Source organism: Scyliorhinus torazame, chromosome 11 (assembly GCF_047496885.1).
Source record: "Scyliorhinus torazame isolate Kashiwa2021f chromosome 11, sScyTor2.1, whole genome shotgun sequence".
In the NCBI taxonomy this organism is placed as follows: Eukaryota; Metazoa; Chordata; class Chondrichthyes; order Carcharhiniformes; family Scyliorhinidae; genus Scyliorhinus; species Scyliorhinus torazame.
Window position 1 is genome coordinate 10,857,606 of NC_092717.1, and position 26,727 is coordinate 10,884,332.

General features: G+C 50.7%; 1 protein-coding gene and 1 long non-coding RNA gene across 3 annotated transcripts in view; one reads left to right on the top strand and one right to left on the bottom strand.

Moving 5' to 3' along the window:
* LOC140385119 (uncharacterized) overlaps nucleotides 1-19,077 on the bottom strand; it is a 79,702-nt gene extending 60,625 nt beyond the window's left edge. The window contains exon 1 of the long non-coding RNA XR_011933287.1: nucleotides 19,010-19,077. This is a non-coding gene — a long non-coding RNA (uncharacterized lncRNA). The remainder of the gene's footprint in view (nucleotides 1-19,009) is intronic.
* The window catches only part of znf407 (zinc finger protein 407), a 565,952-nt gene that overhangs the window by 487,656 nt on the left and 51,569 nt on the right, over nucleotides 1-26,727 (top strand). The gene's annotated exons all lie outside the window — the stretch shown is intronic.

The window sequence follows — 26,727 nt, forward strand, 5'->3', positions numbered from 1 at the left end:
TATGGGATGGCCTGGATGGGGAGAGTGTGGGTTGGCCTGGATGGGGAGAGTATGGGATGGCCTGGATGGGGAGAGTGTGGGTTGGCCTGGATGGGGAGAGTGTGGGTTGGCCTGGATGGGGTGAGTGTGGGTTGGCCTGGATGGGAAGAGTATGGGATGGCCTAGATGGGGTGAGTGTGGAATGGCCTAGATGGGGTGAGTGTGGAATGGCCTAGATGGGGTGAGTGTGGAATGGCCTGGATGGGGAGTGTGTGGGTTGGCCTAGATGGTGAGTGTGTGGGATGGCCTGGATGGGGAGTATGGGATGGCCTGGATGGGGAGAGTGTGGGATGGCCTGGATGGGGAGTATGGGTTGGCCTGGATGGGGTGAGTGTGGGTTGGCCTAGATGGGGAGAGTGTGGGATGGCCTGGATGGGGAGTATGGGATGGCCTGGATGGGGAGAGTATGGGATGGCCTGGATGGGGAGTATGGGATGGCCTGGATGGGGAGTATGGGATGGCCTGGATGGGGATTATGGGATGGCCTGGATGGGGAGTATGGGATGGCCTGGATGGGGAGAGTATGGGATGGCCTGGATGCGGAGAGTATGGGATGGCCTGGATGGGGAGTATGGGATGGCCTGGATGGGGAGTGTGTGGGTTGGCCTAGATGGTGAGTGTGTGGGATGGCCTGGATGGGGAGAGTATGGGATGGCCTGGATGGGGAGAGTATGGGATGGCCTGGATGGGGAGTATGGGATGGCCTGGATGGGGAGAGTATGGGATGGCCTGGATGGGGAGTATGGGATGGCCTGGATGGGGAGAGTGTGGGTTGGCCTAGATGGTGAGTGTGTGGGATGGCCTGGATGGGGAGAGTATGGGATGGCCTGGATGGGGAGAGTATGGGATGGCCTGGATGGGGAGAGTATGGGATGGCCTGGATGGGGAGTATGGGATGGCCTGGATGGGGTGAGTGTGGGTTGGCCTAGATGGTGAGTGTGTGGGATGGCCTGGATGGGGAGAGTATGGGATGGCCTGGATGGGGAGAGTAGGGGATGGCCTGGATGGGGAGAGTATGGGATGGCCTGGATGGGGAGAGTATGGGATGGCCTGGATGGGGAGAGTATGGGATGGCCTGAATGGGGAGAGTGTGGGTTGGCCTGGATGGGGAGAGTATGGGATGGCCTGGATGGGGTGAGTATGGGATGGCCTGGTGGGGAGTATGTGGTGGCCTGGATGGGGAGTATGGGATGGCCTGGATGGGGAGTATGGGATGGCCTGGATGGGGAGTATGGGATGGCCTGGATGGGGAGAGTATGGGATGGCCTGGATGGGGAGTATGGGATGGCCTGGATGGGGAGTATGGGATGGCCTGGATGGGGAGTATGGGATGGCCTGGATGGGGAGAGTGTGGGTTGGCCTAGATGGTGAGTGTGTGGGGTGGCCTGGATGGGGAGTATGGGATGGCCTGGATGGGGAGTATGGGATGGCCTGGATGGGGAGAGTGTGGGTTGGCCTAGATGGTGAGTGTGTGGGGTGGCCTGGATGGGGAGAGTATGGGATGGCCTGGATGGGGAGAGTATGGGATGGCCTGGATGGGGAGTATGGGATGGCCTGGATGGGGAGTATGGGATGGCCTGGATGGGGAGTATGGGATGGCCTGGATGGGGAGAGTGTGGGTTGGCCTGGATGGGGAGAGTATGGGATGGCCTGGATGGGGAGAGTATGGGATGGCCTGGATGGGGAGAGCATGGGATGGCCTGGTTGGGGAGAGTATGGGATGGCCTGGATGGGGAGAGTATGGGATGGCCTGGATGGGGAGAGCATGGGATGGCCTGGATGGGGAGAGTATGGGATGGCCTGGATGGGGAGTATGTGATGGCCTGGATGGGGAGTATGGGATGGCCTGGATGGGGAGTATGGGATGGCCTGGATGGGGAGAGTGTGGGTTGGCCTGGATGGGGAGAGTATGGGATGGCCTGGATGGGGAGAGTATGGGATGGCCTGGATGGGGAGTATGTGATGGCCTGGATGGGGAGTATGGGATGGCCTGGATGGGGAGAGTATGGGATGGCCTGGATGGGGAGAGTATGGGATGGCCTGGATGGGGAGAGTATGGGATGGCCTGGATGGGGAGTATGTGATGGCCTGGATGGGGAGTATGGGATGGCCTGGATGGGGAGTGTGTGGGTTGGCCTGGATGGGGAGAGTATGGGATGGCCTGGATGGGGAGAGTATGGGATGGCCTGGATGGGGAGTATGGGATGGCCTGGATGGGGAGAGTATGGGATGGCCTGGATGGGGAGTATGGGATGGCCTGGATGGGGAGAGTATGGGATGGCCTGGATGGGGAGAGTGTGGGTTGGCCTGGATGGGGAGTATGGGATGGCCTGGATGGGGAGTGTGTGGGTTGGCCTGGATGGGGAGAGTATGGGATGGCCTGGATGGGGAGAGTATGGGATGGCCTGGATGGGGAGTATGTGATGGCCTGGATGGGGAGTATGGGATGGCCTGGATGGGGAGAGTATGGGATGGCCTGGATGGGGAGAGTATGTGATGGCCTGGATGGGGAGTATGGGATGGCCTGGATGGGGAGTATGGGATGGCCTGGATGGGGAGTGTGTGGGTTGGCCTGGATGGGGAGAGTATGGGATGGCCTGGATGGGGAGTATGTGATGGCCTGGATGGGGAGTATGGGATGGCCTGGATGGGGAGAGTGTGGGTTGGCCTAGATGGTGAGTGTGTGGGATGGCCTGGATGGGGAGAGTATGGGATGGCCTGGATGGGGAGAGTATGGGATGGCCTGGATGGGGAGAGTATGGGATGGCCTGGATGGGGAGTATGGGATGGCCTGGATGGGGAGTATGTGATGGCCTGGATGGGGAGTATGGGATGGCCTGGATGGGGAGTATGTGATGGCCTGGATGGGGAGTATGGGATGGCCTGGATGGGGAGAGTGTGGGTTGGCCTGGATGGGGAGTGTGTGGGGGGTGCGAGGGGTGAAAGCTGGAGGGATATTTCATCTTTTGTTCTAAATTTTGGACACAGTGCCTGAGCCCCGCAGAAGACATCTACCCAGCCCACCTTTGCACCCTGCACCCTCCTCAGCTCCTCCGCGATCTCCCGCCCCAACTTCCAATCTTAGCCCATCCACCTGGACCAAAATTCAAACTCTGGGTGGCCATTTTTAGAACTCGGATTCGCGGAGCTGGGAATTACCCGGACTCGGCACACCTGACTCGTGAATGAAAATTCAGGCCAGAGTATCCAGGGGGATAATGTCACAAAAATTCCCATCCTTGTGCTCTAAACCTGGGCAGATAAAGGTCCTGTATTAGCTTTGAGACTTCCAAAAGCCATACCCAGCAGACTTAGTAAACTAAATCAAGATTTGTTTCGCAAAACTATAATGGTGATTCCTGGGATCATCAGGAAACACTTTAATGTCCACGTGCAAGTCACCCAAAATATAACATTCTATTTTGTTTCTGCAAAAATGTTTTGGTGCAATCCAGATGTAGAATTATGCAGACATACCCCAGCACAAGGGGTGATAAATCAGTGTACTCCAGTACACTGTACCATCATTTTCAGTAGAAAAAAATTGTAAAATGAATGGAGTCAAGTGTATTGATTTCTACTTAATTTATACTTGCACTTTACAGAAGTGGGTAATGTATAAATATGATTTAAAGATTTACAAGCACTTAAAAATCTCAGCTCGGAACTTGAAACACACAATGAGTCATTGGGTCTCCACCCTAATACCATGGTTAAGGTCATTTATCCCTTTGGCAAGGAGGGAGCTTGGTGAGCTTCATTGGAAACCTGAATAACATGGGGGGAAAAAAAATAGTTTTGACGTAAAAGCATAAGTCGCCCAAAAGCTCTGATTTTAACCTGCCGCTCGAACCTCCGATTTCCATCCTGCTCCATTCGCATTTCGCCTTTTTCCGCACCCCAAATGATTTACTGCTCATCCCATTTGGACCCTCCGAGATGGACATTCGGCCCAATTTCTGCTCCATTGGAACCCATGAAAATAGGGTGTAAAATGGATGGGGGTTTGCAAGGGATAGTATTTGATTGATAAAAATAATAATCTTTATTATTGTCGCAAGTAGGCTTACATTAACACTGCAATGAATTTACTGTGAAAAGCCCCTAGTCGCCACACTCCGGCGCCTGTTCGGGTACACAGAGAGAGAATTCAGAATGGCCAATTCACCTAACAAGCACGTCTTTCGGAACTTGTGGGAGGAAACCGGAGCGCCCGGAGGGAACCCACGTAGACACGGGGAGAACGTGCAGACTCCGCACAAACAGTGACCCAAACCGGGAATTGAACCCTGGCTCTGTGAAGCAACCGTGCTAACCACTGTGCTACCGTGCCACCCATAATTGGGTATGGGTGTCAATAAGGTGGGGTATAAATGAGGTAGGGATGTATACCAGGTGGGTTTAAATTGGGCAAGGTGGTTGTATGGGAGGGTGCAGTGTAAAATGGGATGGATGTGTAAATGATGCAGGGGGTGGCAATCGGTAGATCTCTAACGGGCAAGACAACATTTATTGTCCATCCTCAATTGCCTGAGGTCATTAAGAGTTCAGCATGGAAGGTGGGACTTTGGACCCAACCAATGAGAATGAACTGGTTAAGTTTTTACGATAATCCTGCAGTTTTGATGGTTATTTTTCCAGTTTGTAGACCTCAAATTACTGGATTTCTTTCTCAACTTGCCTTCGTAGTACCATGATGCCCTCAGTTACTTCACTTTGCGTTGCCTGGTGTTCTGTAGGGCATTCAAGGCAACTCGGAAAGAATTCCACTGTTTCCATCCCGCAGATGATATTGTATTAATGACAAACACAACTGGGAATCTAATGTGCCGTACACACCAGTTTGAACCTAGGGCTAATTACCGAGATGTGACAGGAACCGCTAGTGCGGTGTTATTGATTTCCACAGCTTGAGCGAAGATCTCCAAAGTGCAAGGAGTATCTGTCTGCACTGTTGATTCAAATTGGCGTGAGCTTGAGCTTGGATGTGGTCCTTTGGAGCTACTGCGAGAATGCGGCAAAATTGGAATTCTTTATTGAAAGTATTTTTATTCAACAGATTTTCAACAGTGTTATAGTACAAAACAACCCCAGAAAATCCCATAGCACACCCAAACCCTCCCCCTCCCCAACCCCCACCCCAGCAGTCAACAGTAACAACTCCTGAAAATGCATGATGAACAAACCCCAACAATTGTAGAACCCAGGGCTCCCTAATGCTGTCTAAACTGCCTCCAGATCTTCAGCGTGGTCACCACCATCGGACTCACTGTATACTTCCCTGGGGCCTTCGGGAGCGGGCGCCCGCAACCCCGACCCCCTGCAAGAGCCCGCCACCATCCTCACTCACAAAGCCCCACCTCCCCGCTCCAACCCTGAACCTTCGCTGCATTTGCCACCCAATAACAATACAAAGAGGCCCAAAGTTGGAATTCTAATCAAGACTAACATTTCACACGGGCAGCACGGAGGCGCAGTGGGTTAGCACTGCGGCTTCACGGCATCGAGGTCCCAGGTTCGATCCCGGCTCTGGGTCATCTCCGTGTGGAGTTTGCACATTTTCCCCGTGTTTGTGTGGGTTTCACCCCCACAACCCAAAGATGTGCAGGCTAGGTGGATTGGCCACACTAAATTGCCCCTTAATTGGAAAAAATGAATTGGGTACTCTAAATTTAGAAAAAGAAAAGACTAACATTTCACAGAAGCACATCTTTTTCTTAAATAAAGCTCGTCACTTTTCAATCATATACGGTTAAGGTCAATTGTATCATGGTTAAGGTAAGGTCATGTGACACCTGTCCTTAAGGGGCTTCCAAAAAGGACCATTTAATCCCGCCTACCCACATTGTACAAGGGAGTGGAGCATTTTTTGTAACTAGTACAATAAACATAAGCATCAACATCATTCCTGTACAGTTACTGTAATTCCTTTGTTTAAGATGCTTCAATAATCTTTTTACTTGCTTGTTTAAAGCCCATTTTGAGGCCACATAGCCGGCTGGCATGTTCATGCTGCTGAAGCCTGCTTACAGAAACCTAGTCTCTCCAGCAGTCAAGGTAACCATCGACAAACCGCATAACGTGCCAGTAGCTGTCACTTTGACGTCCAGTGACCATATCACACAGTGCCTACCCATCAAGATAGATTGTGGTGTTTTGCAGTCCCACCAGATGGTCCTTGCATGTAACCAGTGATCAGGAATTTGACGAAACATCCAGTTGGAGCCAGTCAAATTGTCCAAATCTGCATACCTGTCCATAAAAAGCTAATAACAGGCGTACATTGTCAGCTGTGGCTGGGCTGGAAGCACTCTCGCCTCGAGAGTCATAACGTTGCTCATTCAAATCCCACTTCATAAACTTGGGCACAATATCTAGGCTGACACTCCAGTACAATACTTGAGTGCCCTGTCAGAGCTGCTGCTCTTCCCTGTCGGGTAGCTGTAGGAGATCCCACGGCGCTCATTTGAAGAAGAGCACGGGAGTTCTCCCTTAAGTCCTGGCCAATGTTTATTCTTCAACCAATATCACAAAAGCAGATTATCTAGCCATTACCGTGTGCTGTTTGTGGGAGCTTGCTGTGCACAGGTCAGCTGCCGTGTTTCATACATCACAACACACACTGTGCTTCAAAAGCACTGCCTTGGCTGTAAAATGCTTTGGAAAGCCCAGTGTTGGTGAAAGGGGGTTATATAAACAGAAGGAACTGTTCAATTAGTTTCACTTCGCATTCTTTCTCTTCGGTGCGAGTGTTTCCATTTACGCCCAAGTGAAGCTTCCGTTGTGAGAATCAAACAACACCGAAGGAGGCCATTCAGGCCATTGTTACTATCCCAACTGTTTCCCACTGAGCTATACTTTCCCATAGCTCTGCAAAAAGTTTACATTTTCCAATATTTATCCAATTTCCTTTTAAAAGTCAGTGCTAAATCTGTTCTGACTGCCCTTTAGACAGCTCGTTCCAGGTCATAGCGACTTGTTCCTTCAAAATGCATTCATCTTTTTTTAACTCTCTGGTTCTTTTGCCAATTGCCTTAAATCTGTGTCCTCGGGCTTCTGACCCTCCTGCCAGTGGAACAGTTCCTCTCTGTTTATTCTATCAAAACCACTCAATATTCTGAACACCTCTGTTAAATCTCCCCAGAACATTATTTGGTTCTGTACACTGCATTAACAATTTTAAGTTGCGTTGTCAATATCATGGCACAAGTTGATTCTTTTTTCTTTTTTATTGGGTTTTCACTTCTTGGGCGGGATTTTCCGTTCCTGAGACTAAGTGTTGATGCCAACGCAGAATTCCTGGACTTTCACAACGGCAAAACCGCCGCTACACCCGGTCCAATTCAGTGACTGCGGAGGGGCTAGCACCGGGGCCGTGTGGAACATAATCGCTTCCAATGAGAAACGGTGCGGGATTCGCCGGGTCCGTGATTGACACTCGGGAGGCTGACAAGCTGCAGCCGCACACGCACATTACACACCTCACGCACACTCATCCCAGCCGCACACACACATTACACACCTCACGCACACACTCATCCCAGCCGCGCACACACATTACACACCTCACGCACACACTCATCCCAGACAACAAGATGGCACTGGTTGTGCTGGAGTACCCACATATAGCTGATGGGTCAGCTGAGGCCAGAGGGCAATTAGGGGGTTGGCCTGGGGGGGACACCTATACGACCCGTGGCCCTCAGTTCACAGTGGGCTGTTAGCAGCATGTGCAGCTGCACGGCTGCGGCAATGGTGCTCCAAGTCATCCACTCGACCCCAGAGCCCACCTGCTGGCCACCCCTGCTACTCCCCAAGGTCCTGGCTGAAGCCCCCCAGGCAATGGCACGACTGTCAGCAAACTATAGCGATGTTGGACACCTACCGTACCCCCTCCCTCTCCCTCAGCAGCCACCATGCCAGTCTCACGATTTTTAAAAGCACAAGTGAACCGTGCCGCCGGGAACGCGGCCCATCGGAGGCGGAGAATCGCGGAGGCCCCAGAGAATACCGAGTCAGGACGGCTAATGGATGGATTGGATTTGTTTATTGTCACGTGTACCGAGATACAGTGAAAGGTATTTTTCTGCATGCAGCTCAAACAGATCATTTAGTACATGAAAAGAAAATACATAATAGGGCAATATAAGGTACACAAATGGTGTATACTGTAGGTGCGATCTGGACTGCATTGACACTACTGTTGAGGTGACACAGAATTGCGATTTGGCGTAAAATCGGTGCCTGCTGCTATTTTAGCGTCGGAACGTATTTTCTGCCCAATCGCGTTTCACGATTAGGCGTCAGCCAACATAGAATCCCATATCGCATAACCGTTTAAAAATGGAAAAGTAAAGAAGAAAAAAATGACAAACAGAAATCAGCACATATATTTACATCCACTTGTCCTCCTTCTAGGGCTGGTTTAGCTCAGTGGGCTAGACAGCTGGTTAGTGATGCAGAACAAGGCCAGCAGCGCGGGTTCAATTCCCCGTACCAGCTGAGAATTCTGAATGGCGCCGGAATGTGGCGACTCGGGGCTTTTCACAGTAACTTCATTGCAGTGTCAATGTAAGCCCACTTGTGACAATCAAAATTATTGATGTATTTTTATTTTTCCCGCTGTGGCCGTGATCTCCCTCAGTCGGCCTCCATCTGTTATAGCCCCCAGTGTGGCCAGAGAACGTATTGTCTCTTCACAGTTTGGTTTGGGCTTAAGCTTACCCTCGGACCAATCCCCTGTGACTTTGTCCCTTGTGTCACTCTTTTTCTTTGCCTGCCTTCGCTCCCCCCCGCCCCCCCCCCCCCCGCCTCCTTTTCCTCTTTGTCCAGTGGGTCAGTTGTGTCACCCTTCCGCACCCCACCCCCCTCACCTTACTCTACTGGTTGTTCACTACGAACAGATCTTGGAACAAGTTAGCGAACAGCTTCCTGTGGACACCTCTTCCAACCCCCGGATGGCAGATTTTATTTCTCCACGTTGAGAAATTCCGGCAGGTCGGACAGCCAGTCGGCAGCTTTGGGTGGTGTTGCCAATCACCAGCCCCAAGCAGGACTTTTTGACAAGTTTTTGATCTGGATGTGTCTTAGTTCATTTCCTTTTGGCATTCGGAACCTCCCCGTGCGTTCCTCCGGGGTTGCTACTCTGTCGTTGTTACCACTGGTGCCCCTTCCAGGTCATCACTAACTAGAATGTACCATCCCCCGGGTCTAATTGTCCTCGTCACTGTAAATTCTGTCCCCTTATTAAGCAGTGTGGCTACCCCCTAGCTCTCATCCCGTAGCACGATTGGTAAGTCTGTCCCAGAATTACAGAATTTACAGTGTAGAAGGAAACCATTCGGCCCATCAAGTCTGCACCAGCCCTTGGAAAGAGCACCCCACTTATGCCCGTGCCTCCACCTTATCCCAGTAACCCCACCCAACCTTTTTGGACACTAAGGGAAATTTTGGACACTAAGTGGCAATTTATCATGGCCAGTCCATCTAACCTGCACATCTTTGGGCTGTGGGAGGAAACCGGAGCACCCGGAGGAAACCCACGCAGACACGGGGAGAACGTGCAGACTCCACACAGACAGCGACCCACGCCGGAATCGAACCTGGGATTCTGGAGCTGTGAAGCAACTGTGCTAACCACTGTGCTGCCGTACTGCCAACCCAGCTCTTTCTTACCCACAGTCGGTCCTTCTCTCTTTTAAAAAAAAAAATATTTTATTGAAAATTTTTGGTCAACCAACACAGTACATTGTGCATCCTTTACACAATATTATAACAACACAAATAACAATGACCTATTTTATAAACAGAAAATGAATAAATAATAAATAACAAAAATGAAAACTAACCCTAATTGGCAACTGCCTTATCACAAGTAACACGCTCCAAAAATATAATTTAACAGTCCAATATATAATTATCTGTAGCAACGACCTATACATATTATACAGTATATATTAACAACCCTGAGAGTCCTTCTGGTTCCTCCTCCCCCCCGATCCTGGGCTGCTGCTGCTGCCTTCTTTTTCCCATTCCGTCTATCTTTCTGCGAGGTATTTGACGAACGGTTGCCACCGCCTGGTGAACCCTTGAGCCGACCACCTTAGAACGAACTTAATCCGTTCTAGCTTTATAAACCCTGCCATGTCATTTATCCAGGTCTCCACCCCCGGGGGCTTGGCTTCTTTCCACATTAACAGTATCCTGCGCCGGGCTACTAGGGACGCAAAGGCCAAAACATCGGCCTCTCTCGCCTCCTGCACTCCCGGCTCTTGTGCAACCCCAAATATAGCCAACCCCCAGCTTGGTTCAACCCGGACCCCCACTACTTTTGAAAGCACCTTTGTCACCCCCATCCAAAACCCCTGTAGTGCCGGGCATGACCAAAACATATGGGTATGATTCGCTGGGCTTCTCGAGCACCTCGCACACCTATCCTCCACCCCGAAAAATTTACTGAGCCGTGCTCCAGTCATATGCGCCCTGTGTAATACCTTAAACTGAATCAGGCTTAGCCTGGCACACGAGGACAACGAGTTTACCCTGCTTAGGGCATCTGCCCACAGCCCCTCCTCGATCTCCTCCCCCAGCTCTTCTTCCCATTTCCCTTTTAGTTCATCTACCATAGTCTCCCCTTCGTCCCTCATTTCCCTATATATATCTGACACCTTACCATCCCCCACCCATGTCTTTGAGATCACTCTGTCCTGCACCTCTTGTGTCGGGAGCTGCGGGAATTCCCTCACCTGTTGCCTCGCAAAAGCCCTCAGTTGCATATACCTGAATGCATTCCCTTGGGGCAACCCATATTTCTCGGTCAGCACTCCCAGACTCGCGAACTTCCCATCCACAAACAGATCTTTCAGTTGCGTTATTCCTGCTCTTTGCCACATTCTATATCCCCCATCCATTCCCCCCGGGGCAAACCTATGGTTGTTTCTTATCGGGGACCCCCCCAAGGCTCCAGTCTTTCCCCTATGCCGTCTCCACTGTCCCCAAATCTTCTGTGTAGCCACCACCACCGGGCTTGTGTAGTTCCTCGGTGAGAACGGCAATGGGGCTGTCACCATAGCCTGTAGGCTAGTCCCCCTACAGGACGCCCTCTCTAATCTCTTCCACGCCGCTCCCTCCTCCTCTCCCATCCACTTACTCACCATTGAAATATTAGCGGCCCAATAATACTCACTTAGGCTCGGTAGTGCCAGCCCCCCCCTATCCCTGCTACGCTGTAAGAAGCCCTTCCTCACTCTCGGGGTCTTCCCGGCCCACACAAAACCCATGATGCTTTTTTCAATCCTTTTTAAAAAAGCCTTCGTGATCACCACCGGGAGGCACTGAAACACAAAGAGGAATCTCGGGAGGACCACCATCTTAACCGCCTGCACCCTCCCTGCCAGTGACAGGGATACCATATCCCATCTCTTGAAATCCTCCTCCATTTGTTCCACCAACCGCGTTAAATTTAACCTATGCAATGTGCCCCAATTCTTGGCTATCTGGATCCCCAGGTAACGAAAGTCCCTTGTTACCTTCCTCAACGGTAGGTCCTCTATTTCTCTACTCTGCTCCCCTGGATGCACCACAAACAACTCACTTTTCCCCATGTTCAATTTATACCCTGAAAAATCCCCAAACTCCCCAAGTATCCGCATTATTTCTGGCATCCCCTCCGCCGGGTCTGCCACATATAGTAACAAATCGTCCGCATACAAAGATACCCGGTGTTCTTCTCCTCCTCTAAGTACTCCCCTCCACTTCTTGGAACCCCTCAACGCTATCGCCAGGGGCTCAATCGCCAGTGCAAACAATAATGGGGGCAGAGGGCATCCCTGCCTTGTCCCTCTATGGAGCCGAAAATATGCAGATCCCCGTCCATTCGTGACCACGCTCGTCATCGGGGCCCTATACAACAGCTGCACCCATCTAACATACCCCTCTCCAAAACCAAATCTCCTCAACACCTCCCACAAATAATCCCACTCCACTCTATCAAATGCTTTCTCGGCATCCATCGCCACTACTATCTCCGTTTCCCCCTCTGGTGGGGGCATCATCATTACCCCTAACAGCCTCCGTATATTCGTGTTCAGCTGTCTCCCCTTCACAAACCCAGTTTGGTCCTCGTGGACCACCCCCGGGACACATTCCTCTATTCTCATTGCCATTACCTTGGCCAGGATCTTGGCATCTACATTTAGGAGGGAAATAGGTCTATAGGACCCGCATTGTAGCGGGTCATTTTCCTTCTTTAAGAGAAGCGATATCGTTGCTTCAGACATAGTCGGGGGCAGTTGTCCCCTTTCCTTCGCCTCATTAAAGGTCCTCGTCAATACCGGGGTGAGCAAGTCCACATATTTTCTATAGAATTCAACTGGGAATCCATCCGGTCCCGGGGCCTTTCCCGCCTGCATGCTCCTAATTCCTTTCACCACTTCTTCTACCTCGATCTGTGCTCCCAGTCCCACCCTTTCCTGCTCGACCTTGGGAAATTCCAGCCGATCCAAAAAGCCCATCATTCTCTCCCTCCCATCCGGGGGTTGAGCTTCATATAATTTTTTATAAAATGTCTTGAACACTCCATTCACTCTCTCCGCTCCCCGCTCCATCTCTCCTTCCTCATCCCTCACTCCCCCTATTTCCCTCGCTGCTCCCCTTTTCCTCAATTGGTGTGCCAGCAACCTGCTCGCCTTCTCCCCATATTCGTACTGTACACCCTGTGCCTTCCTCCATTGTGCCTCTGCATTGCCCGTAGTCAACAAGTCAAATTCTACATGTAGCCTTTGCCTTTCCCTGTACAGTCCCTCCTCCGGTGCTTCCGCATATTGTCTGTCCACCCTCAAAAGTTCTTGCGGCAACCGCTCCCGTTCCTTACTCTCCTGCTTCCCTTTATGTGCCCTTATTGATATCAGCTCCCCTCTAACCACTGCCTTCAGCGCCTCCCAGACCACTCCCATCTGGACCTCCCCATTATCATTGAGTTCCAAGTACTTTTCAATGCACCCCCTCACCCTTAGACACACCCCCTCATCTGCCATTAGTCCCATGTCCATTCTCCAGGGTGGGCGCCCTCCTGTTTCCTCCCCTATCTCCAAGTCTACCCAGTGTGGAGCGTGATCCGAAATGGCTATAGCCGTATACTCCGTTCCCCTCACCTTCGGGATCAACGCCCTTCCCAGCACAAAAAAGTCTATTCGCGAGTAGACTTTATGGACATAGGAGAAAAACAAGAACTCCTTACTCCTAGGTCTGCTAAATCTCCACGGGTCTACACCTCCCATCTGCTCCATAAAATCTTTAAGTACCTTGGCTGCCGCCGGCCTCCTTCCAGTCCTGGACTTCGACCTATCCAGCCCTGGTTCCAACACCGTATTAAAATCTCCCCCCATTATCAGCTTTCCCATCTCTAGGTCCGGAATGCGCCCTAGCATCCGCCTCATAGAATTGGCATCATCCCAGTTCGGGGCATATACGTTTACCAAAACCACCGTCTCCCCCTGTAGTTTGCCACTCACCATCACGTATCTGCCCCCGTTATCCGCCACTATAGTCTTTGCCTCGAACATTACCCGCTTCCCCACTAATATAGCCACCCCCCTGTTTTTCGCATCTAGCCCCGAATGGAACACCTGCCCCACCCATCCTTTGCGTAGCCTAACCTGGTCTATCAGTTTCAGGTGCGTTTCCTGTAACATAACCTCATCTGCCTTAAGTTTCTTAAGGTGTGCGAGTACCCGTGCCCTCTTTATCGGCCCGTTCAGCCCTCTCACGTTCCACGTGATCAGCCGGGTTGGGGGGCTTCCTACCCCCCCCCACTTGTCGATTAGCCATCCCCTTTTTCCAGCTCCTCACCCGGTTCCCACTGTATCTCCCCCAGGCGGTGCCCCCCCGCCCATCCCCTCCCATACCAGCTCCCCCCTCTCCCCAGCAGCAGCAACCCAGTAATTCCCCCCCCCCCCCCCCGCTAGATCCCCCGCTAGCGTAATTACTCCCCCCATGTTGCTCCCAGAAGTCAGCAAACTCTGGCCGACCACGGCTTCCCCCCGTGACCTCGGCTCGCACCGTGCGACGCCCCCTCCTTCCTGCTTCTCTATTCCCGCCATGATTATCATAGCGCGGGAACCAAGCCCGCGCTTCTCCCTTGGCCCCGCCCCCAATGGCCAACGCCCCATCTCCTCCACCTCCCCTCCTCCCCCCATCACCACCTGTGGAAGAGAGAAAAGTTACCACATCGCAGGATTAGTACATAAAACTCCTCTTTCCCCCCTTTTTAACCCCCCTCATTGCCCCCCACATTCGCCCCACCACTTTGTTCAAACGTTCTTTTTAATAACCCGCTCATTCCAGTTTTTCTTCCACAATAAAAGTCCACGCTTCATCCGCCGTCTCAAAGTAGTGGTGCCTCCCTCGATATGTGACCCACAGTCTTGCCGGTTGCAGCATTCCAAATTTTATCTTCTTTTTATGAAGCACCGCCTTGGCCCGATTAAAGCTCGCCCTCCTTCTCGCCACCTCTGCACTCCAGTCTTGATAAACGCGGATCACCGCGTTCTCCCATTTACTGCTCCGAGTTTTCTTTGCCCATCTAAGGACCATTTCTCTATCCTTAAAACGGAGGAATCTCACCACTATGGCTCTGGGAATTTCTCCTGCTCTCGGTCCTCGCGCCATCACTCGGTATGCTCCCCCCACCTCCAACGGACCCGCCGGGGCCTCCGCTCCCATTAACGAGTGCAGCATCGTGCTCACATATGCCCCGACGTCCGCTCCCTCCGCACCTTCAGGAAGACCAAGAATCCTCAGGTTGTTCCTCCTTGCATTGTTCTCCAGTGCCTCCAACCTTTCCACACATCATTTCTGATGTGCCTCATGCGTCTCCGTCTTCACCACCAGGCCCTGTATGTCGTCCTCATTCTTGGCTGCCTTTGCCTTCACGACCCGAAGCTCCCGCTCCTGGGTCTTTTGTTGCTCCTTTAGCCCTTCGATCGCCTGTAGTATCAGGGCCAACAGCTCTTTCTTCATTTCCTTTTTGAGCTCTTCCACACAGCATTTCAAGAACTCTTGTTGTTCAGGGCCCCATGTTAAACTGCCACCTTCCGACGCCATCTTGGTTTTTGCTTGCCTTCCTTGCCGCTGTTCTAAAGGATCCACTGCAATCCGGCCACTTTCTCCTCCTTTTTCCATCCGTATCGAGGGGGGATTCCCTTCTGGTTTACCGCACAGTGTTTTTAGCCGTCAAAATTGCCGTTGGGGCTCCTATCAAGAGCCCAAAAGTCCGTTTCACCGGGAGCTGCCGAAACGTGCGACTCAGCTGGTCATCGCCGCACCCGGAAGTCCGGTCCTCCTCTCTCAGGCGTGTCTCTTGGAGGAAGACTATGTCGGCTTTCATACTTTTCAGATGGGCAAAAACTCTGGTGTTCCAGGTGACTATCCTGATGGGGTGTTTCTGTTCCCTCCCCCCACCCCCCTTCCTGCGGATCAACCATACTTACCTTGTGGATGCGCTCCTGCATTCCGAGGCTTCCATTTGGTAGGGGGGCTGTCCAAAATGGCCACGGTCACCGTACTCACCATGAGGCCGGGCCCCTGAGCTCCGGTGTTTCCCTTTGTCCAGGGGCCATCCAACATGGCTGCCATCTATGCGTACGCCATGTGGGTGTTCCCCTGCACTCCGGGGTTTCTCTTTGTTTGGGGGCCTTCCAAAAATGGTTGCTCGCGGTACCTTTGTGTTCCTTGTCACCATGTGTGATCTGTCGTAGCCAGCCTAATACCACCCTCCCCCCTCATCCCTCTGTTTTCCCACTGGGTCTGTTCCTTCCCCCCCCCCCCCCCGCACATTCCTTTCCCCCCCTAGAGTGTACTCTTCCCCCTGTTGCCCACCCCCCTCCGCCCCGCATCTGGAGATGTGCTGCGCACCCCTCCCTCGCTTGTATTTCCTTGTGCCAGCTCACCCGCTTGTGTGGTGGCCACACCCCAGTGTCGATCTATACCTCCCCCCCCCCCAACCGATGCGCATCTCTTTTCCGGTAGGACATCAATGCCGAGGGTCTGGCAGCGTGATCAATTTTCTTGGTCCTCGACCTTCCCCTTAGCGTCCCTTGCACCACCACCAACCTGGACATCGCTGCCCCCAGTGAGGCGATTCAATCACTCTGGTCAGTCGCGGCTGTCTCCAGCTCTCTGACCATCGCTTCCTGCGTCTCTAGCTGCCTTTCTATCTTTTCTAACGCTGCTTGCAGCGTCTCCGCCACTGCCACTTTCACTGCTGCCTCATTTTTAGTTTGATGACTTCCTTGAGCTCTTGGAGTGTCTGCATTTGGAATTCTCTCCATTTGTTCATTGGGAGGCAGCCCGTCCGGGTGTGACCAGGACTTCGTCACCCACGTGTCTGCTGCCTCCTCGGTCTTTCTCTTACTGCCTTTGCTGCCTCTTCGGCTCGTAGCGTTGCTGCTGTTGGCATGTCTCTTTCTCGTGTTGGTGTTGGAGGAGGGTGAGGGTTCTTTCCCGGGATTTAGTGGGCTATTTTGGGTGAAAAGTGCGTAAATTCGAGTTTTCAAGAGGATAGCCTCTCGTGTCTCCGTACAGATTGATTCTTGAGATGTTATAATGGACTCAACACATCCTGCCCCAATTTGAAGATTTGGGGTTATGTATAAAGCAAAAATAAACAAAGTGGTACACTTGAAGTGTTATTAAACTGCACACCAATTTTGACATTCTTAAATTCAGCACAAACATTCTTAACAATCCCCACCTAATTATGACCATTATTTGTTAATGGGGGCCATGTTCAATTGGAACTCACTTGAATCTCCCCAAATCTCCTTTCGTTCAGATCTTCAGACGAGATAGAGAGAGGTGACAGGATAAGGCTGTGCTGTAGCTTCTAGAATTGGGCAGATTGTTGCAGCTGACAGCAGGAGAGTGCGCGTGGCAACTTGATAGCTCTCATTATGCACTGATCTGGTGTTGTGCACTTGTCAATCAGGTAGGCAGGAGATGTGTTATTTCTGTACTTGTGAACAAGTACAGCTGGATGAAGTGCTCGGAAACAACGTGACTATTATTGGATCACATCTGAACATCCTCCTTCTTTTTTAGAATTTTCTAGCTTTTAAAGCATGCTGATGTCTCGAGTGGAGAGAGATCTCTGCCCTTGAAATACCAGAAATGTAACAAGCCCATCTTTGAACATTTGATGATTATAATCTGCTCTGTTTCTTTATTTCTCACTTCATCTTTCATCCTGAAAGGGTGTTTCTGGGTACACTGATGACGAAATGTAGTTCAGCTACTGCACCAGCCCAGTCCTCAGTGCTTTGTGAAAATTCATCAAGAACATATTGCCTCACGGCTTTGTTACTTACTTGGCTTCAAACTCGATGGCTCTCAATAAAAACACATATATGCAAGTATAACTCTGACCAGAACACACAACGTCGGTGTCATTTCTTCCAGTCACTCTTAAAGCACCCCAGAAGGGAGTGTAAATATGTGTTCTTTATTATTTACTCTTGTGGTGAAATGCATCACTGTAAATACACAAGGGGTTAATGTAAATACACTACGACTAAGTAAACACTAGAGGGAGCGCCAGAGACGTCATGACATGCAGACATACAGCTAATGAACACATAGGATAGGACACGATCAATGGGCAGTCAAGAGTCCCAGAGGTGATACTACCACAAGGGGGCATTACACAACCCATATATAAGGACAGGGCACACATGCTCTGTCTCTTTCCACAGGCGTCACTTAGAGAGTAGGACAGGGGCAGATCAGAAGCATCACACTAAACATGTGGCTTAGAGCAGACTGGTTAGTTAGACTGAGTTACAATAGCAAGATTAGCAGGAGAGTCAAACTCATAGAGAACTGTGCTAATGGTTCAATAAATCACATTGAACTTACTTCAAAGTCTGGAGTATCTTTTGGTCAAAGCTGCATCGAGTTGCAGCCTGTGTTATCCCAGAGTACATAACACAACATGGTACCATGTCTATGTAGTTCAACTCAGCAAGATCCGTGACTATCAGCAACAGCACCCAGGCAAGATGATCGCGATTCCGGTTCCTCAGCAGCTCAGGTACCACGGCAATCTCAGTGCCAACTGGTGTGCATTCAAGCAGAGATGTGAGATTTACATGGTAGCATCCGACCTAGATGGCGTGGCCGATGCTGAGAAGATAGATCTTCTACTCACCATTGCGGGTGAAAGTGCAACAGAAATCTTCAACTCCTTCAAGTACTCCAAAGGGCAGGACCAGAGAGACTTCCAGACAGTCCTGGACAAGTTTGAAAACTACTGCGAGGTGAACACAACAGAAATCTGTAAAACTGGCGCCTATACTCACCACGAGGCAAAGGTAGGCTTGCAACAGAAGCATATCGCAATTTTGATTGGCAGCCATCTTGCGCAAGGAGCCGCACAAGCGCAGTTCCCGAGAAGACGCGAACCGGCGAAACAGTGTTTTGCGCATGCATGAGAAACCGCGCATGCGCAGTTACGAAAAGAGCGCACAGTGAAGGAAAAGTGATCTGTGCATCCATTCCTATGCTCTACGTCACAAACATCATGACGTCAGAGGCCCCGGACCACGCCCACTTAAAGGGGAAATGTCCGAAAATAGTGGGAAAAAAATTCTAAAGCCAGAAAACACAATTCTTTCACCTGGAACGACAGCACAAAGAATAAAGATTACTATTGTTAGATTATTATTAATTTTGATATCGAGCCACATGATGAGATATCAGGACAGATGACCAAAAGCTTGGTCAAGGGGGTAGATTTTAAGGAGCGTCTTAAAAGACGAAAGAGAGCTGGAAAGAGGATGAAAATTGGAGAGTCACAGGTGTGTGGCATTGGAGGTTCACGGGGACCTTGGATGGCTGCGGGGCTGGCCGAATTAGTCTTTCCCCTAAACGTCCTTTAAAGAATAATAATCTTTGTTATTGTCACAAGTAGACTTACTGTGATGCCCGTAACTCGAGCTATCATCATTGGAGGATCTTAGGCATGACATTTATGATCAAGAAGTGTCAGCATATTGGCAACCTGTTGAGATACAAGGGTACAGCTTATTTTAAAAAGGAGATGCTTCAAAATATATGACTTTCTAACCAAAATGAGCGAGCGTCACCCCCAGTGGTTGAGATTCAATGGGAATAATTTCTCTCCAGTCCTCAATGATTCAGATTCAGTGTGAGGAAACGCTTAACTTTGGCTCTGCGTTTTCTCACGGTGTCGATTGTGAAATTGGGATATTAGGTCTTGCGGATTCAGATTTGCACTGCGCCTGTATGTCCCCACCTTCCCCCAGCACACCACGCTGATGCTCGCACTGTTGATTAGAGTTGAATTGGGAGCAGCTTTTAACCCCAGAAATGCATGTCCGCTAAGGGCTTGGCTGAGACACCCAACCAGGCATCCCATTTCCCTCTCCCATGCACCCCCTCCACACACACTCTTGAAACAATTTACCTGGATTGCACGACACAATGCAGACAACAATTAACATTCTAATTATACACATTTAAAGCATTTCCATTTTAACTCACAGCTTTTAACATTTCCATTAGAACTGGATGGGGATCTGAAGCACGTTCAATTATAAAATTGTTTGCATTCTGAAATGTCATTACCAACACAATAGTAGCTTTCACTAGTTGGTAATTATTGGCATAATTGAACACTGATTAAGAAACAAGTATTTATCATTCATTAAACTGAAATTAAAAAAATTAATCTCTGTAGAGTGTAGATTAGGCTTTAATTGGATCACCACCTTAGAAACTACCGTTGAAATTCTGTGTATTGATACAAATGTTATGATGTTTAATGCTGTAATTTCTCAGATGTAAAGAAATTGTGCAATTGTTTGTGACTCAAGAGTCAACGAAATTTGATGAAATAAGTGAAAGCGCGCGTCCCAGATTGACGGGAGGCTGAGTCATTAGGGCAAACAGTTGCGAAATCGTAAGATGCTGATGTGAATTCTATGTTATTCCGCCCCGCACCTGTTGCACGGTTTGCATAGAGATTATAAATGACCCAATGAGCCATACGTCGCATCAGTCTGAGAATGGTGCCTGATGAATGCACGTCTATGCACAAGTGATCAGACCTCAGTACAAATGTTCGTTGCACTGTATCAGACACAACATGTGATGTAGGTTGTATGCTAAATGGCAGTTTCTCAAGCAACAAGGACAGGATATAACAGAAATGTGGTTACAATGAGTGTAATTGTCAGTAAAATAATACTACAGTAGCAAAGGAACACCAAGAGGCAAATGAAAACTGACACTTTATAGTCCTGTAGTTGTTGCTGCAGCATTCATGCCCGGCAATTTGAATGCAAATAAATCTGAAGCTGGTTAACCCCTGGCAACGTTCAGCATCTTCTGGTAATGCACATCGCTAGTAATTTCACAACTCTGAAAAACCAACCCCAATAAAGTCGCAGGAGGAAAAGCTTTAAAAAGTGACGGGGCGTTCGGCTTTCAGGAAATCCTGCATTAACTTTTTCTTTTGTTTTACAGCCATGTTTATACACTCCGTGTATCGGGACCCTCATGTCTGCTTTTCAAAACCATTTCTAGAATCTTTTGCGGAGAGATTTTACAGCTCTTGCCTTCTTTAAAAGACCCCAATGTATGTGGTTAAAAGTTAAGTGCACCAAAATGAAACCTCCATGTTGTTTGGCCGTTGCCCTTGCTTGTATGTGATTGACAACAGTGCGTTAGGAATGAGATTTTTGCTCATTTTACACCCACTTGTCCATTAGCCTCGGCCAAATCTATCATGTACTATAAATATTCAGAGATCACAACAAGAACTTGAATTTCTATAATAAAGTGGGCAGGTTTGCAATGAATTTCCCAAAATTATTTAGCAGGCCTACGAACGACCGGAGTTCAGTGGCACTCTTCGGGGTCAGGGATTTCATGATCCGAACCTTATCTTCCACGAGGTGTAGACCATCGGCGTCCACCCTGTATCCTAAGTAAATCACAGCTCTAGCGCGGAACACACACTTACTCCTCTTGAACTGGGCGCCCACTTGGGAAAACTTTTTGCAGGTTGTCCATATGTTCCTTCACCATGAAACCCCAAACGGGAGGCGGGTGTATTGAAATAACCCCCTATGGATGTTTATAGTCGCAAATTTTATGAATGCTGGATCTAGCTCCACCTGAAAATAAACGTAGCTCATGTCAAGCTTCATAAAAGAACACCTTCCAGCTAGCTTTGCGTACAAATCGTCTCTCTCGGCTTTGGGTACCAGTCCAGGCGTGAAGCTCTGTTTACTGTGAGTTTAAATTTCCCGCAAAGTCGGACAGATTTTTCAGGCTTCATTACTGGCAGCCCAGTGCAGCCCATTCTGCAAATTGTATAGGGCGTAGGACCCCCAGATCCTTCAGGTGTTGAAGCTCCGCATCAACTTTGGCAAGCAATCCATAGGGAACAGGCCTCGCCCTAAAATACCGGGGTTGAGCATCAGGATCCACGTGGATCTGGGCCTTCACCCCTTTTATCCTGCCTGGATCCACAGGAACACTTTGGGGTATTTGTTAAGTACGTCGTACAGATTCCTGGTTCCCATCCGAAAAATCTGTTGTCAGTTGAAAATGGAGGAGTCATGCCCCAGAAAATTGGGTCCAGGTCCCCAGACCACAACCAAGGGAAGACAGGCCGACTGTTGCCTGGATGTTAACAGAGTTACGGTGGTCCCCCCCGATGTGTAAAGACTTGCCGGGATAGGGCGCGGACCTTGCCTTGGTGTCGCACAATGTCAGTGGTATGATCCCCGTGCGGAATCATCGGTCCACGATGGAAACGGCGGCCCAGTGTCCATTTCCATCACTACAGGATGACCATTTAATTGTCATGTGACCCGGACCGGCGCTACCGTGATGCAGTCCAGTTGCGTCAACCAGTCGTCATCATCCAGGGGGCCTGCCTGCATCATCCACGGGCGCCGCCATCTTGTTCCCCGGACACCGCGCTGGACGGATGGGCGCCGTCATTTTGTCCATCTCCGACCACCATGTGCAACCCATGGGAGACGCCATCTTGGATGGGGCCCCAGGACCCCAGCCCGGCCGACTATACACTGCCCGACTAAAATTCACAGCTACTGCGTCTGGCCTCGGTGTCTCTGGACCAAACTTGACATCGAACACTGTCAACAGCAACAACGACGGTCTGCATCAACGGCCACGAGACGTCCTGCCTGATTGACTCTGGGAGCACGGAGAGCTTTATACACCCTGACACGGTAAGGCGCTGTTCATTTTTCACCCACCCTGTAAATCAAAGAATCTCCCTGGCCTCCGGTTCCCACTCAGTGCAGATAAAGGGGTTCTGCCTAGCAAACCTCACAGCCCAAGGAAGGAAATTCAACAATTTCCGCCTTTATGTCCTTCCGCACCTCTGCGCGGCTACACTCCTGGGGTTGGACTTCCAGTGTAATCTGCAAAGTCTGACCTTCAAATTCGGCAGCCCTATACCCCCCCTTACTGTCTGCGGCCTCGCGACCCTTAAGGTCAACCCGCCTCCCCTGTTTGCGAACCTCACCCCGGATTGCAAACCCGTCGCCACCAGGAGCAGGCGGTACAGTGCCCAGGACCGGGCCTTCATTAGGTCGGAGGTCCAAAGGCTACTAAGGGAAGGGGTCATTGAAGCTAGCAACAGTCCCTGGAGAGCCCAAGTAATGGTGGTAAAGACCGGGGAGAAACATAGGATGGTCATTGACGACAGTCAAACCATCAACAGGTTTACGCAGCTGGACGTGTACCCTCTCCCCCGCATATCCGACCTGGTAAACAGGATCGCGCATTATAAGATCTTCTCCACAGTGGATCTCAAGTCCGCTCACCACCAGCTACCCCTCCGCACGAGCGACCGCACGAGTAAATATACTGCCTTCGAGGCAGATGGGCGGCTCTATCATTTTTGAAGGGTTCCCTTCGGCGTCACTAACGGGGTCTCGGTCTTCCAACGCGAGATGGACCGAATACGGCTTGCGCGCAACATTTCTGTATCTCGATAACGTCACCACCTGCGGCCATGACCAGCTGGGCCACGACACCAACCTCCGAAAATTCCTTCAGACCGCTAAAATCCTTAACTTAACGTACAATAAGAATAAATGCGTATTTAGCACCTATCGTCCAGCCATTCTCGGCTACGTAGTGCGAAATGGAGTTATAGGTCCTGACCCTGAACGCATACAGTCATGGAGTTCCCCCTCCCTCACTGCCCCAAAGCCCTGAAGCGCTGCCTCGGGATTTTTAGTTACTACGCCCAGTGGGTCCCTAACTACGCAGACAAAGCCCGTCCCCTGATCCAGTAAACAACCTTCCCCCTGTCGATGGAGGCACGCCAGGCCTTCAGCCGCATCAAAGCAGACATTGCAAAGGCCACGATGCACGCCATCGACGAGTCCCTCCCCTTCCAGGTCGAGAGCGATGCGTCCGACGTAGCTCTGGCGGCCACCCTCAACCAAGCGGGCAGACCCGTGGCCACCTTCTCCCGTACCCTCCATGCTTCCGAAATCCGCCACTCCTCAGTCGCAAAGGAGGCCCAAGCCATAGTAGAAGCTGTGAGACATTGGAGGCATTACCTGGCCGGCAGGAGATTCACTCTCCTCACTGACCAACGGTCGGTTGCTTTCATGTTCGATAATGCACAGTGGGGCAAGATAAAAAACGACAAGATCTTGCGGTGGAGGATAGAACTCTCCACCTACAACTATGAGATCTTGTATCGTCCCGGGAAGCTAAACGAGCCTCCTGACGCCCTGTCCCGCGGCACATGCGCCACCGCACAAGTGGACCATGTCCGAGCCCTCCATGAGGACCTCTGCCACCCCGGGGTCACTCGCTTTTTCCACTTTGTTAAGACTCGCAACCTGCCCTACTCCATCGAGGAGGTCAGGACAGCCACCAGGGACTGCCAAATCTGTGTGGAGTGCAAACCGCACTTCTACCGGCCAGAGAGGGCGCACCTGATAAAGGCTTCCCGTCCCTTTGAACGCCTCAGCATGGACTTCAAAGGCCCCCTCCCCTCCAACGACCGCAACACATATTTCCTGAACGTGATTGACGAGTACTCCCGGTTCCCCTTCGCCATCCCCTGCCCCGACATGACCACAACCACCATCATCAAGGACCTCCATAGTATTTTTGCACTGTTCGGTTTCCCCGCTTACATACACAGTGATAGGGGGTCCTCCTTTATGAGCGACGAACTGTGTCAGTTCCTGCTCAGCAAGGGCATCGCCTCAAGCAGGACGACCAGTTACAACCCCCGGGGAAACGTCAGGTAGAGAGGGAGAACGGAACGGGCTGGACGACCGTCCTACTGGCCCTACGGTCCAGGAACCTCCCAGTCTCCCGCTGGCAAGAGGTCCTCCAGGAGGCCCTCCACTCCATCCGGTCATTGCTCTGTATGACCACCAATCAGCCACCTCATGAACGTCTCCTTGTCTTTACCAGGAAGTCCTCCTCCGGGACCGTGCTCCCGACCTGGCTAGCGACACCCGGACCCGTCCTGCTCCGTAAACCCGTGCGGGCGCACAAGTCGGACCCGTTGGTCGAGAGGGTCCATCTGCTGCACGCTAACCCTCAGTACGCCTACGTGGCGTTCCCTGACCGCCGACAAGATACGGTCTCCCTACGGGACCTGGCTCCCGCCGGAACCCCACGCGCACCCCAACCACCACCCCACCCCCCCTCCGCAGCACCTCACAGGAGGGTCAGTTCTCCCGCTGCTCCTGCCTGGGCCCTCCCACCCACCGACGCCCCCTATAGCGGTTGACCTCCCAGGTCAACCGCTCTCCCCACCAGCGCCGTCTAGGGGTGACGAAGCTGCCATGGAGGTCGAAGCCACTCTCCCGGAGTCGCAGATGCCTGGACCCCCACCGGAATCACCACCGAGGCCCAGACGATCCCAGAGGACGACCAGGGTACCTGACCGACTGATTGCTTCATCTTAAGCGATCTGTAACTGTAAATAATAAACACTGACTGTAAATATCTGCCATGACTGTAAATATCCTCTAAACACTGTCAGGAGGTATCACGGTACCTCCATATCTGATCATACCATGTTGAATGCAGTTGTAGCCGCTGGCCACCACCCCCGCCGGACTCTCTTTTTAACAGGGGGTGAATGTGGTATTATCAGGTATTGTAGCACCCGAGAGGCTGAAGTTCCATTGGTCAAACCTGGGGGTTTACTATTGGCTGTATAGTATGTAGCTCCGCCCAGATAGGCGGGGTATAAGAGTCGGTGCTGTCCCAGCAGCCCTCATTCTGTACCTGAGCTGCTGGGGAACAGTTCTAGTCTATTAAAGCCTTCAGTTATGCTTTAACCTCGTCTTTGCAGTAATTGATCGTGCATTATGGTCAGCCCCCGAAATACCATCAGCCTGGAAGAAGTACCTCATGCATTCAGCACACTGGCTCCAGTTTTCTAGGCTTGCATCAGAGGCTTCCAGCTTACTGAACAGTGGTACCTTGAATTCATGTGTCCACACGTTCCGGGATATTAATCGACCGGACGGCTAGGCGGTTCCACAACGAATCCGGAGTTTCCTTTCAACACCATCGGCAGTTTAATAACGTGAGGAAACCATCGGTAGTGGAACAAAGATTTATTGAACTATATACAATATTCTGCTCATAACAGTAACTAACTCCCAATCTGGTCCCACTAGGCCCTACGTGGGCCGGTTTTTATGTGTAGATATTTAACTAGCTCCAGCTCTATGGCCTCCGCCCCGTCCTGGGAAGCTCATACTCCACAAGTCTCACAGGGAGATCATCAATGGTTTCCCCGTGGTCCTCGTGAGGGTTGTATCAATGGCACACGCTGAAGACAATGCCTTAGGCCTTCCCAGTTTTAAAAGAGAAGCAATGTTGGCTCACCCAGGACTGGACGCCAGGCAAGCGGGCCAACAACACAGGATTGAGACAGGTGTGGTGAGGTAGATTGTTAGAGTATATATGGACTCTGACATCATGGGCTGGATTCTCCGCCCCCCGACACCGGAAACTGCCGCCCTTTGACTCACAAATAAGATAACAATTCTGATTCATTTCCAGTTAAAATTATCGGCGTGGGTATGGATATCTTGTTATTTGTAAATTGATCTTGAAGGGATAATGGTTTAATTCTGTAAACTACGGATCAATATTGCTCCTATTTCTCTGCTGCCTCAAGTAAAATCTTTACAAACTGTGAAAAGCTACATGTGTTTAAAAAAAATTGGAAACAAGTGCTGTGGAGATTTGTTGGCGCTACGCATCCTGTTAGCCTCGGCCTGCGCTCAGCAACTTTGTTTTCTGTCTTTCCTCTTGGGCAAAAAAAAAATTACTGTATCAGTGGTTTTTGTGTCATGTGAATGAATTGAAGTCACCCTTTTTAATCCAAATAGCAATAGACAGAGTGGTAACCTAGTGGAAAACAAATAGACACACCATCCCTTTTGGGGATTTCGAGCTTCTCAGAAAGATGGAGCTGATGGTGGGGAGTTGGCAGATAAAAACCGTCTGAAGCTAAGAAGGTTTCTGTGGTCATTTATTACAATGCCACGCTCGTAGTGTCTGCTGAACCAAGGTTCGGAGTAATGATTCAGACAAATGATGTTAATAATAATAGCTGCACCTTTGGCGAAAGCC